The following is a 15,733-nucleotide window of genomic DNA, read 5'->3' on the forward strand; positions in this document are numbered from 1 at the left end:
CTCTCACTGATTGCAGTCACTTGAACTATTTCTCCGGGTCAGACGAGTGGCTTGAGTGATGTTGGGTTTTACACAGAATTCAATGGAAATTAGTTTTAAGGACGTAGACAAATTCGGTTAAAACTTAAGATCAGATGTATCCCTTTATAAATCTTCAACACACTTTCCATTTTGTTGACGAAAAAAACTGTCAGACATTTTGGCTCTGATACTGATTCCACTCTAATATCTGAAAACTGAGCACAGAGCTACAGCCAGCAACTGTTTGTCTTACCAAAAAGGTAACACGGTCCACCTACCAAAGCCCTTAAAGCTCTCTAATAGCCATGTTTATTCTGCTTTCTTTAATCTGTACAGTAAACCCAAGCGTAAAAAATACAATTATTGGTTTTAAGAGCCACCGTGATGTTGGCAGGCAACCAGAGACGCCAGCAAATGACTAAGAAAGAAATGATCTGGCACGTAACTCTCAATAAAATAAACAAACTGCAGCAAGCTGATTATGCTAAGCTAAGATAACTGGTTGTAGCCTTAAATTTACCATACATGTATGAGACTCATGTGAATCATCCCCATAAGAACCAAGTCATTTCGTCCTGCAGGAAAGTTTTGGAGTACATAATATCTAACAGGTACACCCTATGGAGTATTAAGATTTCCTTAAGCCTTAATACTCACAGAGAGAAAACTTCTTGCAATTAAGAATGTCTTTTTCCCGACCGTTTCATAAATGTCACGTTTATCTCAGCTTGACGTGTTTTCCAGGATCTAATAATTCAGCTTCTGGCCAACAACTCTGTTGAAACTGATTGTTGAGATGTTGACACAGTTGTGTGAACCCTGTAAAATGAACAATGTCTGAGCAGCGCAGCTCACTGATTACATTGAAACTAAGATGCAGGAAGTCAGCCGTGGAGAAGCCCTTTATGGTTTTTGGAGGCCGTTTGCAGCCAATTGTTCAAATCTCTGTTATTTCACAGATCTCAATGAAAGAGTGTTCAGTGATGCAATACACTGATTAAAAGAGGACATCACGGCCTTTGCGTTTTTCAATAAAAAATAACATAAGTGACTGAGACAAAACCAGACTGTTTTAAATTTCTGTCACCATAAAATTCCTTTAACTGTTGCTGCACTTTAATACGTGGTTCAGTTAAACCTACAATAAGGCAAGAGGCTAAAAGTTTCCAGATAAGATCCCGCTTTTCAACACACTCCCAGTTCTCTTGCTGACCTTCCTGCTGTCGGTAAAAGACACATTTACCTCGTCAACCGTGCAAGGCGTATTGAAGAAATCTGAAAATCCTTTATGCGAAATGAGATTTCTTCTTGTTTCCGGACTTACTTTTGGGGCAAACATGGGGCAGACAGCCACTACTGTACCTAGTAGATTAGACTTCTCCACTTCTTCCTGTTTCATTCCATCCAGGTGCATACTGGGAACGCTGCCATGTATATCCCTCGGTGCACAACAGTACAGCGCAGCTGTGGAAGCCACCTAAATTTGATTCCTCTCGTTGTAGCCTAGCAACGGTGGGTATTAACGCACACAAGCTGGATGGGTGCAGTTCTGGTGCCAGAGGCAGGATGGGCGCCTGGTTGCAGCTCATTGGCAGATGACATTGAGTGAAAGCTGGCATTCTGAGATTAGGGGATCAGATGCTCACAGCGCTCTACGCAGGAAGTAGTATGAAATGTAAAATCAATGCCAGGAGGGCTTGACAGGTCCTTTACACTTGAGGTGCAGATGTGCACAGATACACCATACATAATGTTATTACACAGCACATAAACCCACATTACATCAACTCTGTTTTAATATGTTGCAGGGTGTAATTTGCTTTTTTTTTTGTAAGAATCTGGTATCTTAAATGAAAATGTAATATTTGCTGATCTAAAACAAACCAAAAAGAGCATTTTAAAATTAATTTATCAGATCTTGGCTCCCCCCACAGATAAGAAGGATTTGAAAAAAATGTACTGGCATCTTTCCAGCAGGTGCAGTTTCCCTAATGTCACCTTTGCTATTGATTTACTTTGAACAAATGAGTTACTGTTTAGACTTGTTGTGTCAAGAACTTAACACGAGGGATCTCCTGGCAGCTCTGAGCTGTAAAGTGTGGGCCATGTTCACATGACTTCCTGGTCTGAATCCAACGAAGGACCTTTGTCGCATGTCTCTTTTGTGTCCCTACTACCTGCAAATATTCCCTGCCCCCTCGAAAGAAAATAACCACAGGATGACATATCAAAAAAAAAACCACACCTCTTGTGGATTTAAAACACAAGCCAGTAGCATTTCCACTGGCTTGAGGCTTCAGAGCGGGGGAGGCAGCTCTCCCCCGAAAGCGTTGGCAGCTACGCTAGCTTCTGTTTGCTAGAATACCAGATGCCTCACGCCACATGCTTCAACCACTTTGATTTCATCTCTGTGCAGTTGTTGATCAGATCTGTCTCTGTTTGACACAACCTGCCTCCCGTCTCCCTCGTAACTTTCATCTTTTCCATGCCGGGCACGCAGGCGGCCGCGGCTGTCTTGAGATGTCACCCGGTGACGTGCAGTGTCCATCTGGTATACGTTGTAATGGGCCTGGATGAATGAATGGCCAGCCACTCCACTGCTTCCTTTATGGTTCTCAGCAGTGGTGCTGTCCAACTTTGATTCCCCAGTTATTAGGGAATTGAATTCCCCACTGAGGCGACGCCCAGAGGAGAGGAAGAGAAAGAGACACACAAAAGGAGTGTGAAATCTGTGGCAGTGCTACAGAACATACTGCTCAGCCCACCACTGCTCTCTTCCTGGAGCCTCTTCTCTCTTTGTGTGTGTCTGTAAACACGGTTACACTGCAACCAGTGCTCCCAAACAAGAAAGTTGGTAAAGATTTGTTGCGATAAACCACTTGAACCACTAGACTCTTGGTGTTAAAAAATACAAAGCTTGACTTTTTGACTATGTTGAAGAGGAAGTAATTAGAAGAGCAGCAGTTCACAGAAAAGCAGTCTGAAGGTCATGTAATGAACCGCAAACCCTACGACAGAGACAGACTAGGTGGATAACCCTCTGGGGATTTTCCTTCATCTTAAAAACTATCGACCGTTTCCCTCCAAATTTAAAGGGCTCCTACTGGATCCCATCACAAGGGGATTAAAGAGGAAAAGGGCAACTGGGATCACTTGGAGAGCAGACCCCTTCCACTTGAGCCAACGCTCAAGCAGGGATGAAGTGGAGGCGCAGAGACAACCCAGAGGGAGAGAGCGCAGAGGGAAGGGAGAGACAGGGAGGTGGCATAGTTTGGATTCCCAATATGTGTCCGGGGACTCCGAAGTGAGGCCAGATGGCACAGGCCTGCCGGTCTTTGGGAATCACAGCATACGGCGGCGGGATGCATGGCAGAAGGTAGCGGGAAACAGTGCCGGGGTCAGCTCTTGATGTTGGACGCTCCCCGGAGCGGTTCCTTCCATCTCTTTGAACAAGAGAGCATCTCCACACAACTGTGCCGCTTCTCTGCTTAATGCGGCAGTTGACTTCAAACACAGCGCTATTCCCTCCTGCCCAGAGCCTCCTGAGTTCTAAACATATGTTATCAGACCTGATGAAAACACAGTGCCAATAACATGCCACTGAGCGCCACGCATGGACATATGTGTTCTGTTTTTGCAGCAACTTTCATCTCGTACGATTTCGTCCGACTCTCTCTCTGAAACTGGCATGCGGACGCTACGTCACGAAGCCGGAGCGAGCGGCAGCGGTGCCTGTCATGTCAGCGTGCTTTTCCTATAGAGTGATATGATGGCAGCCAATTATATCAGTCAGCTTTCTGAGACAGATGTCCAATATAACCTGGTTAGTGCTAATAGGCAGATTTTTAAACAAGAGTAATTATTCATCGTTCACAGACCAGTAAAAGAGACGGATGCTAATATCTGATGCTGAATGTGTGTGACAGGTGTTACCACCAATTTCACTCAGTCTCCTGTGGCAGCTCCCACTACGAAAACATCTTAAAACACGTCGACATCCACATTGTAGTGATCTCACACATTTTTAACACATAGTCTTTGACTTTGGGAAAGAAGTAATTCTGCATGTGCATACTGATTATCTCCCCTCTATTTCTGTCTAAATAACAGTTTTTTGGAAGCCAAGAGTGGTGTTATGCTTGTTGTTGCGTCTCCATATCCGTGTATAGACTAAGATTCCCTCGTTATTCTCATTAATGGTCCATCTGTCATCTTGGCAGAAGCCCACTGGTATAGAGTTAGCTATGATTAACATTTAATCTATATGATTTTCTAATGAAAGCAGGGCTCCCGCACTCAGTAATGATTGATTTGTTTCTCTTTTTTAATAATGACTCGAGATGTTGAGGAAGATGTTTAACTGCGTGTTGATTACGCCGCTATTGTTTTCTCAATTTCATCTAGTGCTACGCCATAATATGAATTTCCTTATTGTGTTTTCCTGCAGTTATCGTCCCAGTCGTACAATCTGCAGAGAGGATGAAAACACTCAGGCATAAGGGATGTTACTTTTTTTACTTGTTTAATGCGGCCTGCAATCTTTCCTTTTGTTGGATTTCTGAGTGCCATTTAAACAAGCTCTGTGAGAACAACTTTCAGTGGGTGGATAATATTTTCAGTAGCATGACTATGAATTTGAGTCTTGATCATCTTTAAATAAGATTACTCTAAAAAAAAATCACAGGTTCAGATTATTTTATTGTCGCACATGGGGAAATTAGTTCAGCAGCAAGTGTTCATATAAAGATGAATATGCAAAATGAAAATAATGTCAAGGGAATTCTCGGTAACACTCCATAATAAGGGTCCAAATCGGCTCCTTAATAGTAATGCTTAACTAAACCACCAACAAATTAACAAGTGACTTCATGTGATTAGTTCGCACTTAGCAGATCATCAGATAAGGAATGATAATTCACACTTACCTCCTATCAATTTGATACGCACGCCAAGTGGATGAATTACACAGTTTTAATGGCGAGCAATAGGAATTCATGATACATCCTGCAATAATTCATGCATTAAAATTTCCCAAATTTCCCAACAGAAGATTGGGAAGATTTGCAGTGTTAGAGAGTCACAGGAAATAACACAACAGTTCAGTCAAAAAAAATAAATAAATAATAAAGCTGTGCGTGAAGGGTGTCCCGATAGCTTACATGATTGAGTGGGCGCACCAAAAACTGAAGCAAGAGTCATTACTGCTGTGGCGCAGACCAATTCTGGCACTGTCAAGGTAAAGGACAAATTATGGACAAAAACAAAAACACTTTAAAAAGTAGGGAATGACAAAAAAATAAAAATAATAAAAATAAAAGTTATTTGAATGTGTAGACATTTCTCAATGGCTGTACTGACAATGATTTTTACCCTGGGCTACCTCTTTTCCAGGCTGATATAAAAGAGTTGCTCTATGTACAAAAAAAGCCACGGAGAAAGCATACAAGAACTGGAAACACTGGAAGAATATTGGAAGACTTGGGAAGACAGTCACTCAACTTAATTTCTACCACCTATTTCCCATAAAAAACCAACGAACCCATTGTGTTTTCCCAAATTCCAAGGTGGCATCTTTGTGAGTCACTTGGCCGACCAATAGTACTAGTAAAACTATCTCAATATATGCCAAAATATAAAACTGTCAGTCAGCTTATCACATCAGTTTTATTTTCATTGAAACAATAAATTGAGAGTAAGTCAATGCTTAACTGATGAAGTCAACCAATATGACAGACTGATGGTCTTACTGGCTATCATATGGGCAAGGTTTTTACTTGCTCTCCAACTCATAAAGATGTTTGCCATTTAATCAAACTGAAAAAAAAGCCCCATCATAGACTCATCCAGAAAAACAAAATACCTCGACTCCTCACAGATTGAAGCTGCCTCAAGAAACCTACTCGTGTTGTGGTTGTCTTATATGAGGAACATACATAGATCCGTAACCTTCCATAATGCTCACCAAGACATCTGCTGTATATGGAAACATGAATAGAGCTGTTGGCTTGGGTTCAAGCTTCCGAGAGTGCCTTTTGTCAGCGAATGGCCCATTGTGGAAGGATAGGAGGATGGTGTTTACGGTCGCCTCTACCTCCGTGGCCCCTGCGAGGAGGATAATGAGATACAGTTGTTATCGGTGACAGCCGAGGGCCACGAGGAGTTGTATCGACCCGGTGGCTCCACTCTGATCCTCCCAGAGTGGGAGACGAGATTGCGATGATGCTAATGTTCTCTAGAAGGCCTTTCTAATTGCTTCTTAAAGAAACCACACATCTTTAACCTATATATAGAACATAACAGGGATGTGACATGAATTTTAGATTCTGATTATGAGATTAGATTGTGAGGTTGACTGGTGGGAAAAAGTGTGAGGGCTGCCGATTGTTTGTGAGTTTCTTAAAAAATATATTTTAGTTGCTAATTGAAAAAGTAATCCCCTTACAAATTACCAAGCAGCAGCTTCTAGGGAAGAAATATCAAGCCAATGAAGCCAATGGGGAAGTATCAAAAACTCTTGAGGCTGGCTCCAAAAACAAGTCAATCCCCATAGACTCCCATGTTAAAATGACTAACTTTGTAGTTTATGTTAACAGCATGGTAAAACAATGGTTTTGTCTCTCTAACTTGTTTCCCCATGTAAACTGTAAGTGGGATGAAATTGCTATGTAACTCACCCTTATCGCTTATTTTAAGGCTTAATGTTTTGCGTAATTTAGGGTGGGGCTTCTTTAAGTGACAGGTGGCCTTCCAGGTGCCTTCACAGGTCTCCTGTCTCCATTTTTTTAAGTACATGGGTGCTGCCAAGATGCCAGAGACACCTCACTGAGCTTCAACACCGCTCTTTTGGACTCCTATAGGTGATGCCACTGAAGGTTTGTCCATCTTTATATACATTCAGGGCTAATTGAACACCAAGTTACATTGACTAATGTCAAAACTTGAAATTCACTTTTATTTTCTGTTTTACACTAAAATAAACAAAAACAACATATGTGGGTTAACTAGCTAACCAGCTAGGCTGCTAGCTGATAGCTCAGAGGTACTAACTACAGCTAACATTAGTTGGCTTGCAGCTTGCAGCTTGCTAAACGTTGCTTGGTAGGTAAAATATTTGAGTTATTAGAGGTGCATTTTGCTTCTTTTAGACTTCCTTATAACACAGCGCTAAATGAACGCATCCAGCACATTATTCTCTGAGAGGTTAAGTTCTCATACACTCAAACACATGGGGTTTAAGTAGCTAACAAGCTAGGCTCCTACCTGATAACATAGAGGTATTTACCGAGCACAGCAACGTTAGCTTGGTTGCAGCTAGCTAAAATGTGTCAGGCAAACTTTTTAGGCTAAGACCTGCTCCAAACTACTGCATCAAGTGTGGTGTCGTCTGAGAGAAAAAGTTGATGTCAACCCCTGGTAAGACAGCAAACTGACAAAATGTTGAACAAAGTGTCACTGGTATACGTACCTGCGATGTGATTACTACATTTCAAATTGTGATCCTTACACTTCCTGTTTTTCACTAGAGTATTCACCTCCCCGTAGCATGCTGAAGCATTAATATCCTTTTGTTTGAACCTTTGTTTGAACTTTGACATGTCTTTTACCCTCCCAGCATCCCCCTACACACTGACGCCATTCATTCTTATCTCAGGGCTCAGACCAAACATTAAAGCAAATCAGTGGTAACACACTTTGCCCAATACCCTTGCTGGATGTGGCACAGCATCTTAATTGATTTGTTCCAAAAGCAGATGAAGTGACTCACAGAAATCTGCGCTATATGCCCCTAGATAAGTGTAAAGAAACATGATTTCTGCTTTGAAGAGTATCCAGCAATTATGTGTGGCATTTGCGGACAAACGCCATTGTTCATGGAATTTCGGGTCGAAGCAGAGGCCCTTACAGATGATTTATGTATTCAGCTGGGATGGGGGAGGATAAAATGGGCAAATTTCATCTGGCTGTAGAAAGCTCCAGCCCAGCGGGCCTAGAGAAGGCTTAAACATAAGCAGGACGGGTGCCAGGTCCTCTCCTCGGCCATTGTGCTTTAATTAACCTACATAGGAGCTGACTGCTTAAATGTGCAGTGATAGATAAGGCCCCTTGGATGATTGATTTATTTACTGCACATGTTAGTGATTTCCATAACATTACTACCCCAATTACTAGCCATATGAGGCACAAAAGTCATTAACAATCAATGTATGTATGGCCATGAATGTACCAACATACAATAAAACATATATTAAAGTGGAGATTAGCCACCAAAATCATGATGGAGCGTTATGCGTCTGGAATCTGGAGGAAAAATCAAGATCAGCCAAGGTCACGGATGTTTCCGTGAAGAACGACGAGGATGAGTTACAATAAATAATCAATAGACGATGGATCCTCGACTTTTGAAGACATTGTTTTATAAAAGCGCACCAGGTCTGGCTTTGTCAGGGAAGTCTGGCATGAACCCAGCACCAGTCTGAGGCTGTGATTGCAGCAGAACGTCTCCATCAGAGAGCACTAGAAGGTAACGGTGGGATTAAAATGGGCACTGCTGGCACATACAGGCGGGCAGGGTGTTTCTTTTTTTTTTTTTTTCTTTCACCAGGCCATTGTTCCATATGTGCTCCACCTGCGCCTCTCAGAGCCTCGCGCCAAACGCACGGCCGGCAGGCTCTACCATCCTTGCTGATTGGAAGTTGCCATGGCAACGCTGGAAGCCGGTGCTGAAAATGAGGGGGGGTGCGCGCTGTAAATCTCAACATGGTATTTTTTTAATTTAGGAAATTGGCAAAGGAAGTGTAGTAAATGAATCGTCGTTAATAATAATTCACATATGGGACAAAACACAATTAGGCTGCTTTTGGCTACGGGCAAAGAGAAGGCAGCTCCCTCTAAAATGTGATCTCATCTCATCAAAGGCACTTCAGCTTTCCCAGTAGTCCTGAGTGAGGAGATAGTACGGCTCTGTCTGATAATGATGTTTATGGAAATAATATCACTGAAGATTATCATTGGACACAAAGAGCAGCGAGATGGAGACGTCAGTCATGTAGTGATGACCCATAAATTGATTCCTTGTCAGCTCATGCAAATGGATGGTAAGAGTGATTCAGTGTTTTGGTTTATTAGACAAACTAACAAAAAACTCAAATTTATTTTTTCCCCCTCTGGGAAGCTTCCACGCTTCCCAATGCTGTTTTGTTTCATAAGTTATTTTTTCATAAATTGTTTAGAGTGCAGAGGAGAAGGCGAGAAGCAAAGCTCACCCGTAGCTTTTAATAACACGATGGCCACCATCCAGCTTCAGACGAGTGCTGGGATTGGCTGATCCCTTCACACCCTGGCACCTGGAGCAGCCAGAAGTATGTGTGTGTGTGTGCATGTGTGTGTATGTATATATGTGTGTGTGTGTGGGTGAGAGAGGGAGAGGGTGAAAGAGGCTGTTATTGGTGGCTGCGCTATTGGAGGCGTGACATGACGAGAATCAAAGGCCTTCACCTGCAACCAAGTGAGAAGAAAAATCATTAAAATGGTTTCAGGCCAAAAGCCTTTGCATAAAACTCAGAAACTTTTATTTAAAAAAAACATTTTCTCTCGGCGTTAAATTCAAAGTTCAAAGTACATTCAAGGAAATTCTTGGCTCGGGTTTTGGTATCTGCAGCAGGTGTGAGGGGAGAAATGCGCGGAGAAAAAACACTTCCCATCTAAAACGGTCAGGGTTTGTTCGAGGCAGACAAAGCCGCGGTGCTGCTCGCAACTCGCCGTGGTGACCCACGTATTTGTGTATGATTAGCAACCCCCCTCTCCTGAAAACGGCTGTGCAAATATGATATGTACATTTGCATGTTTGTTGTCATTCATTTCACCATTAATCCATAATCCAAACTAAACTGGTGGTAAACAGCATTGTGTGGATGTGTGTTTGATTGCTCAGCTGCGGTTGCAGGATCGTCCGGTGGATTAATGTGTGCGAGATGCGGCTGGGGATCGAGATCACTGGATCGATACAGATGGAGTCAAGACTTTCAGCCGTTTCCTCGGATAGAGCGCTTTAACGGGGATTTTGTAAGTTGGCGCCGGTTGTGAGGCTCCTCCACTGACTTATGCGGTACGGATGTGACCTTTCCGAGTCATTGAAAATGCAGAGTAGCAACAGACAAACTGACCTGCAGAGGAATTAGCCGCTGCTCCTTTCGTCTCCTGCAAACCCAACAGCTTGAACACGCCTGGGCGCTGCCTCACAAAGGCGCTCCACGGAGGAGGCCTATTAATCTTCCCAAAGCCTCAAAAAGCAGAGGAGCCGGCGTGGGCCCCCGAGTCTGGTGCCGAGGGCCCGCAGACAGGGGTCCTTGGCAGGCTCTGTGGGGTCAATCTTGGCCCCCGATCAAATAGACGGGGGCGGGGCAAGGGCACAGGATGGTGTACCTGTGCCCTTTAGCAGATGCCAGGCTGAGGCCGGCTCCAGGGAGAGGTGAAGGGGATCATTCCTGGTGCCGCTGGCCTTCACCAACATCAATCAGGATGTAGCTGCTGTTCCTCCATCATTAAAGGGGAAAGTAAACGGAGAGCGCCGCGGCTTTTCTCTCTGGTGTTTAACACGGGGGGAATAAGCAACACCTGTGGCACCGGTTTCACACTCACTGTTGTCTTTGTTGTTTAAATCATCATGAAGAGAGATATCTGGTTGGATCTCTTGATACATGAATTGATAGCTGACAGTGTGGGTTCGCTTGTGCTTGAGTAAACATTGAAGCCCAATAAACACAATCGGTGAGTATTTCTGCAAAAAAAATTGTGTAATGGTGTTAATTTTCTACACGCCATGACAAGCTTTTATTGAAGAATCAGACATGTGCCTCTGATTTAGACACTTAAAGCCAGTGTCTGTTGAAATTCAGTTTCTTCTTTGTGTCCAAAAAAAAACCCAACAATGAACTAATCCTACACTAGTAATTATTGTCTGAAACCTAACGTGACCTGTTCCTCCACAGAGTGACATGTAGTAAGCTCATATAATTAGGCTCACATTATCAACTCCCTTCTTCCTTCATGGCTGCCTGGTGGTGGACAGGGCTTATCAATTAACTCAGAGGCCCAGGTGTAATACGGCCTCAAGGGGGGCAGTTTTTCCTTTCTCACACAGACTATAGCTACACCTGTGCAGCCACACTAACCCTACACCTTTGTCTTTCCCTTTTCAGGCCCGCAACTTTAACAAGAGTCTGCATTGAACATCATTTGGGTTGGCCTCTCGTGAAGACCTTGACTTGAGGTAAGCTCAGAAATAATCCACTAGTTCCTCATTTTGTTTCAAAAAGGTGTGTCTGTATTCTTTTCTGCACTTTTAAAAAAAAAAAGTTATTATAAGTAGTCTTGGGGCTGAGAGGTGAGTTTTGCTGACGATACGAGAACTATATCACCAACAGCCATATCTATTAAACTTTCAAAAGCTCTGCTTAAAGAACAGCAGCTACTACCGACAAACCACAAAATCACCAGAAGCTTCTACAGAGTAGAGACTGAATATTCATCAAAGATTGCTGCACACATATATACATGCACTTGCCTGTTCATTAGGTGCACTAGTGAAACAGTCCTCTGATAAATCTTAGCTTCCCGAACATAGACTGTATATAAATATGGGCAATGTGTCGCCACTTCCTTGCATTGGACAAACTGGTGGTATCTTGCGACTTTGGTGCCAGAGTCTGTGCAGTATGGTCTGAGAGTGGAGTCACCCGGAGCCACGATATCAATGACCCGACCACACTTTCTCCAGACTCACCTGCACCAATTATAAGGAAATGTTGGATTATACATAGTACTTGTTTTGAATGTTTTTTTACAACTCGTTTGGCATCCCGTTTCTATTCATGGGTTTCACCAGGTCCCTTTCCACAGGTGTTTAAAATCAAGCACCTAGATTATGAATGTAGACTGCATGGTGCTTGATTAAAACACCTGTGGAAAGGGACCTGATGAAACCCATGAATAGCGTCAAATACTTAACTAAGACGAAACTTATCCAAAAAATTGATGCTTGAACATGCGTCAACATCATATTAACTACCTAAAATGACAGAAACCATCCTTGAAAAAAAATTACTTGACGTGTATTTTAGTTATTTTACTTTGGCCCTAGTCTCATCCGCTAACATGGAGGGGGCGGAGCTTATGAGCTATACTGCAGCCAGCCACCAGGGGGAGCTCTAGTTGCTTTGGCTTCACTTTTGAGGAGCAGTTCCCCCGTCCATCTTTATGCTATCTATGTTCCTGAAAGTTATGGCATTCAGCATTTGTTTAAAATAACTGTTGGTTCAGCTGTGTTTTCATTTTAGAGGCTCTGGTTTGTAGTACTATTGAATTGCATTGTGTCACACATTTATTTCTACTATTTTGACACCCTCATTTTAGTCAGAGATCTAGGTTAATTAACGGAAACAGTTAGGTGTTTAATTCGATCCAGTTTAACAGCACCATCGTACAGTTTCTGCCAGATAAATAGGTTCCTAGATTCCTAATCAGTAACATACTACTAATGCTAATCTGATTTCCTGTATGGATGAACGCTCCCATGAGAGGTCTTTGGGTGAGACGACTCCAGAGGGAGTCTTTCTGAACCCTGTGTTGACCTTTGTGGAGGGGGACGAAGTAAAACAAGATTTCACCTCAGAGATCAAAAAAAAAGAAAGAAAGAAAAGCCATGTTGTTAATATCGTCTACATCCATTAACCATTTCAAAGTATGCAAGAAGTAGTTAGGGTTAAAAAATATGGGTGAGATGCTGCCCCCTCTGAAAGAAACCCGTCATAAATCCGAATTAAAAGAAAGCAGAAGACTACAGCTACGTGCTCTGGAGTAATTCATCAGCAAAGTTGGAGCAGAGACTATTAGTGTTTTGACTCACAGGATGTGGACAAAGGTATTTTTCTTAGTCATATATCTCCATTATAGTTTTACCCCTTTAATGTTTATTTTTTTCTTTAAGTAAAAGCTACCAAAATAAATCAAGTTTCCTGATCTGTTAATGTGCAAGAAGGAAACATTTGATTTGAATCTAAGTGCATTAAAGCTCCAGTGTCCTTCGGCTGGTTCTGTTGCCTCTTAAACAAATAGACCTTGCTCAGCCTTTTCAGTGTGTGTAAGGACTTGTCAGAATAGATGTACCCTGCTGAGGCTGCTGCTCTTTTCACCCCGCAGCCTGCGAGGACAGAACAGAGCTCTACTGTGCCTCGGCGGACATTGAAATTCCCCTGACGTTTGTACAGTGAATTCCATTTCCTTGCCTTTTGATTCATACTTCTTTTTTTCCTCCTCCTTTACCCTGTGAAGTACCTTTTTGTCCCCTGTTTGAACTTGGGTGAAGAATTGCTCCGCAAATGGAGGTCGGGGTCGGACAAAATGGGCGAACCGATTGACTTCAGAAGGGGGGTAGAAGAAGAAGAAGAAGGGGGTGGGGGGAGGTTCTATGAAGAATTGTGGCGCGCAATGACAACGAACATCGTTAAATAATGAGTCCTTAAATGATGGCTTTGCCTGTTAAGGCTATTGCTGCAAGTGGGGTGTTTATATAAGAGCAAAAGGGAATTTAGCTTAGGTTTAAAGATTTTTAATCTTTGAAGAAGAAATGATGGTCTCTAAAGTTCATCCTTGGGATCCATTACTTATAAATACACACTGTTTTCTTTATGGGCCCTGCTCCCAAGACTGATGGCTGTTGATCTGAGACACAAACGCATCCAGTTGAAGGATAGAAATGAAAACTGTGGTAATTTTTGCCCCTTGCACCCTAAACTTCAGCTGCTCCGAGGCTCTACAGCCGCCCGAAGGTGTCCGCATCGACCGTTGAGGTCAGCTCAGAGCAGCTTGTTCTCATCGCGTAGAGGTTCATCTATAACTGTATGCGGTTTGTGGATTAGGGGATGAAAGAATGCCACTGACTGTGAAATTGCCTGATTTTTATCGGGGGGATGTTGGGGAGCAGCTGTGCACAATCCTCTGCCCTAATCTCGAGGCTGGAGTGGGCACTGGGCAAGGAGGGGAGCTGCATATATGTGTGTGTGCGTGTGTGTGAGTTTGTGCTTCCCTGTGTGATTAGCGTGCACGCCAAGGTGTATAATGGAGAGGTTCTGAATGGCTGTGTTTATGCATGCTCCTTCAGTAGACTAGTTATCCCCGATAAGTTATGCCAGTGTTTTTTGCAGCAGTATGGAACCGGCAGTGCCGCAGGGATGTTGGGAGGATTCGGCCGATGGCTGAGGCAACAGCTTGGCTTTTCATGTTTCAATTGATAAAGGCCATCACCGGTTAAGAGCTGTGTCATAAGAATATTATCGATGCGTTGACTGTATAAGCCTGTCTCTTCACTCTCTAACCAAGCCTGAGGCTGGGTCTCCAATTGAGAAGTTTGTCAAGGTTCTTATGGGATTTTTTTTTAAATTCAAAGTGAATACTCTCTTCACTTTTGAAAGATAACTCAACATTTTATATGAAGAGTGGAGTAAGTGTAGTATAGAAAGAGTCATACAGTGACAAACACATACAATTTACAGCAAACTCTAACCTCCCATCAGCTCTATAGTGCAATTTAGTGTCCTTCAGCTCACTGTTATGGTGTTATAGCTAACAGTTCATTTTCATCATTCTTGCAAAAGGCAGCAAAAAAAAAACTCTAACTGCCATGTGCCAAATGTTGGGCAGGAAATGTCAGCCAATATCTTGTCCACACGACGGATTATTTAGCAGTTTAAGAGCCAGATATTTGTCTCAGGCGATGGTGGAGACCAAAATGGAGCTAAAATATTGAATATCCTGGTCTGACAAGAAGCAACTGCAAACTCATTACATTTGCAGCTTGTTTCCTCCGCTGCCTATTGGTTAAAAACAGTCATGGCAGGTTAAAACAGGGTCCTGGACCCCCTGCATATTTTTGATCGACCCTGAGAAACCCCCACCCGATCTGGGGGGGTGGCGGTGCAATTGATAGAAACAGCAGAAACTGCATTTTAAATTGCATTATGGCATTTATTCACTCTTTGAGGCAAATATGAGCTTTCAGTTGTGTCTCACTCACATTTGAATAAAATAATGCTATTTCCATAAATCTCATAGGATCTTTTTTAAAAAATATTTTATTTTCACGGACCTCTTGCAATTACACCACGGACCACTAGGGGTCCGCGGACCCCAGGTTGAGAATCTATGGGTTAAAAGAAGTCATCTGAGCCAAGTTTCTTAAATACAGCAATAGATGTAGTGAAAACATGTACACATTAAACAGTGCAGGAGTAAAGGCTTTTAAAGATACAATTCATGCACAACAAAAACAAATTAGTTTTCTACAAAATGCAAACTCAGGTGGAAAAATAAAGATCTCAGCACAGGGCTGACTGTGCCTAGTGTTGGATTTAGTTATTAAGAACAAATTTGGTCAACCACTGTGGATGCACAATACAGGCTTTAAAATGCAATGAGTCTTTGATCCTTTGTCTTTGATGCAGCGCTGCCTACATATAGAAGCATGTTTGGCGTGGGCGACACATGCCACCGAAGTTCTCCATCTCCTCGTCTCGCTGCATGCGACTGGGGAATCATTCCTTGTGGTGGCGCTGGGGTATTTGCATACACAACGATTCGAGGCCTATCTCGGTGGCCATGCCTGACGCACGGACTGAAATACACTCAGCAGGTGACAGGCAAACATATGCCTCAAATG

Source organism: Chelon labrosus (assembly GCF_963514085.1).
Source record: "Chelon labrosus genome assembly, chromosome: 1".
In the NCBI taxonomy this organism is placed as follows: Eukaryota; Metazoa; Chordata; class Actinopteri; order Mugiliformes; family Mugilidae; genus Chelon; species Chelon labrosus.